Source organism: Schistocerca piceifrons, chromosome 4 (assembly GCF_021461385.2).
Source record: "Schistocerca piceifrons isolate TAMUIC-IGC-003096 chromosome 4, iqSchPice1.1, whole genome shotgun sequence".
Lineage (NCBI taxonomy): Eukaryota > Metazoa > Arthropoda > Insecta > Orthoptera > Acrididae > Schistocerca > Schistocerca piceifrons.
The window spans coordinates 367,885,761-367,889,903 of record NC_060141.1 but is presented as its reverse complement, the minus strand read 5'-3'; positions in this window follow the sequence as shown (position 1 = coordinate 367,889,903).

Here is a 4,143-nt window from a genome sequence, read left to right as displayed (position 1 = left end):
TTCAGCGTTTTAAATGTTGACTCCATCTCCCCCTTCTCTGTATCACAGAGGAGTATTTCAGACATCAATCTCGGAAAGGCATTTGCTAGGAAGGTTATATGATTCCCTACAGAAACTAAATTTTTATTTAATTCACCAGCAATGCCTAGAAAATGATTTTTAAATACTGTATATATATCTGATTTATCAGTAACAGAAATATTTTTACTACGAACTCACTTTACATGATCTACCTTGTTCTGCTCACCAGACACTTCCTTCACAACTGACTGTATGGTTTAAATTTTATCCTGTGAATTAGTTATTCTATTTGCGTGCCACATACTCTTTTCCTTCCTAATAACACTTTTAAGCACCTTACAATACTGTTTGAAATGGGCTACTGTAGCTTGATTGTGACTACTTTTAATAATTTGATATAATTCCAGCTTTGTTCTACATGATATCCTTATCTCACTAGTCAGCCATCCAGGCTGCCTATTACTGCTGGTACCCAGTTTAGAACGTTCTAATGGAGAGCAACTCTCAAAGAGCATGAGAAATGTGTTAAGGAAAGCATTATATTTGTCATCTACGTTATTGCCACTATAAACATCCTGCAATTCTTGTTCTTGACAAGGTTTAAAAAACTCTATATTGCTCTTGAATTAACTTTCTTACATAGTTTGTAATTACATGTGACATTTGTTTAACTACAAAAGCGTTTTAGTGTTAAAATTTGTACATCATGGCCCGCATCTCGTGGTCGTGCGGTAGCGTTCTCGCTTCCCACGCCCGGGTTCGATTCCCGGCGGGATCAGGGATTTTCTCTGCCTCGTGATGGCTGGGTGTTGTGTGCTGTCCTTAGGTTAGTTAGGTTTAATTAGTTCTAAGTTCTAGGGGACTGATGACCATAGATGTTAAGTCCCATAGTGCTCAGAGCCATTTGTACATCATGGTCTGAAAGGCCATTCATCCTTTTACTAACAGTGCCCATCTAGTAATGAGAATGAATAAAAATATTGTCTATGGCTGTGCTACTATTCCCCTGCACCCTAACTGGAAAAAAACACAGTCTGCGACATTTCATATGAATTTAGGAAATTTACCATTATCCTTTTTTTTGCACCATCATATACAAAATTTATACTGAAGTCACCACATATAACTAATTTCTCGTTCTTCCTACAAAGTGAGTCAAGATCCCTCTCTATCTTGAGCAGAAATGCTCTCAAGTCAGAGTTAGGGGACCTGTAAACAACAACAATTAGAAGTTTAGTTCACTGAATTCAACTGCCCCTACACCACATTCAAATATCTGTTCAGTGCAGCGCTGTGATACGCCTATGGACTCAAATGGAATACTGATTTTTACATACATAGCCACTCCCCCAATACACAAGAAACTATTTGAAAAACAGCCAGCTAATCTGTATCCTGGTAAAGAAAGCCTCTGAATCGTGCAATTATTTAAGTGGTGCTCTGGTATAGCAATAATTTCAGAGTCAACATCTATAAGCACTTCACTAACTTTATCTCTAATACCACTTATATTTTGATGAAACATGCTAATTCCTTCTCTATTTGGAAACATGACGTCCTCTGAAGGTGAGCCCTTAGTTAGAGGGACTTCCTTTAAGCAGGTATACCTATCAGCTGACTTCAATCTAAAAAAGGAGCAGCTCTAACATCAACTACTACAGGAATTTTTCCATGAGTGATCCCACCACCACCCACTACACTGTCACCTATAAGCTTCGCCAGCCTCCCCTTCCCATACCTATTGAGGTGCAGACCATGCCTAGTGAAACCCATCTACTGATGGGCCCAACTGGCACCACTGATATGTGACCCATACCCTCTGACGTAAGTGCCCCCTCCAGCCCCATGTTAACATGCCTAATAGCCGCATTAAGATGAGGCTGATCATGACGCTGAAATAGTTGCACGAAATGCACATCAGTGCTACCAGTTTGAGTAGCTTCTTTACCAGGTCACCACCTACATCATAATCTCCATCCCCATCAAGACTGTTCTCTGTTCCACCCACTATCACTACCTGATCCTCTTTCGTAAAATTCCTATATAACTATCCTATGCTGTCAGTCACCTGAGCCAACCCTGCGCTAGGCTTCACAATGCTGGTGACGTGGTATTCACTCCCCAACACTTCCTGCAACTGCTGGCCCATACCTCTACCGTGTGAACTACCTAGCAGCAGAACCTTCTTTCTGTTAGACGTTGCAACTGTCCTAGGCCTCCCAACTGCTGACGACTGCTGCATGTTCCCTACATCTAGCTACAAGAGGCTCCTCCTCACTCTGACAGTTCGTCTAATCTATTGCATATACGCCAAGTATACTGAATACCTCCTCCTCCTAGCTGCCTCCTTGCCAACCGCCAGTTCCCATTCCCCACCACCCTTCACCCTCCTCAACCTATCTAGTTCCTCCTTTGCGCGCTGTAATTGCACCCGAAGAGCACAGATCTTACGCTCCTGCTCCTCTTTCAACTTATTTCTACTACGGATTCTGCATTCCCCCAATGAAAATACTTTGAACAAATCCCACACCGTAACCCACTACTCAAAAATCCACGACAGAGCCCACACATCTCACTCATGGTAAAATCTTACAGTTACTAAAAAGAACTACATTCTGGCCATTAAAACTGCTACACCACGAAGATGACGTGCAACAGACGCGAAATTTAACCGACAGGAAGAAGATGCTGTGATATGCAAATGACTAGCTTTTCAGAGCATTCACACAAGGTTGGCGCCGGTGGCGACACCTACAACGTGCTGACATGAGGAAAGTTCCCAACCGATTTCTCATACACAAAAAGCAGTTGACCGGCGTTGCCTGGTGAAACGTTTTTGTGATGCCTCGTGTAAGGAGGAGAAATGCGTACCATCACGTTTCCGACTTTGATAAAGGCCGGATTGTAGACTATCGCAGTTGTGGTTTATCTTATCGCGACATTGCTGCTCGCGTTGGTCGAGATCCAATGATTGTTAGCACAATATAGAATCGGTGGGTTCAGGAGGGTAATGCGGATCGCCGTGCTGGATTCCAACAGCCTCGTATCACTAGCAGTCGAGATGACAGATATCTTATCCGCATGGCTGTTACGGATCGCGCAGCCACGTCTCGATTCCTGAGTCAACAGATGGGGACGTTTGCAAGACAACAACCAGCTGCACGAACAGTTCGACGACGTTTGCAGCAGCATGGACTATCAGGTCGGAGACCATGGCTGCGGTTACCCCTGACGCTGCATCACAGACAGGAGCGCCTGCGATGTTGTACTCAACGAAGAACCTGGGTGCACGAATGGCAAAACGTCATTTTTTCGGGTGAATCCAGGTTCTGTTTACAGCATCATGATGGTCGCATCCGTGTTTGGCGACTTCGCGGTGAAACCACATTGGAAGCGTGTATTCGTCATCGCCATACTGGCGTATTACCTGGCGTGATGGTATGGGGTGCCATTGGTTACACGTCTCGGTCACCTCTAGTTCGCATTGACGGCACTTGACGTTGCATTTCAGATGTGTTACGACCCGTGGCTCTAGCCTTCATTCGATCCCTGCGAGACCCTACATTGCAGCGGGATAATGCACGACCGCATGTTGCAGGTCCTGTACGGGCCTTTCTGGATACAGAAAATGTTTGACTGCTGCCCTGGCCAGCACATTCTCGAGATTTCTCACCAATTGAAGACGTCTGGTCAATGGTGGCTTAGCAAATGGCTCGACACAATACGCCAGTCACTTGATGAACTGTGGTATCGTGTTGAAACTGCATGGGCAGCTGCACCTGTACACGTCATCCAAGCTCTGACTTAATGCCCAGGCGTATCAAGGCCGTTATTACGGTCAGAGGTGGTTGTTCTGGGTACTGATTTCTCAGGATCTATGCACCCGACTTGCGTGAAAATGTAATCACATGTCAGTTCTAGTATGATATATTAGTCCAATGAATACCCGTTTATCATCTTCATTTCTTCTTGGTGTAGCAATTTTAATGTCCAGTAGTGTATATGCCTACGTTATCGAAATTCAGTTACACCAGTAGAACTATTTAAAGAACTAACAATAGAGGTCTCGAAATTCTCTGTCTACTTGTATGAATACTACTACACCACAGCTAATACCAATAC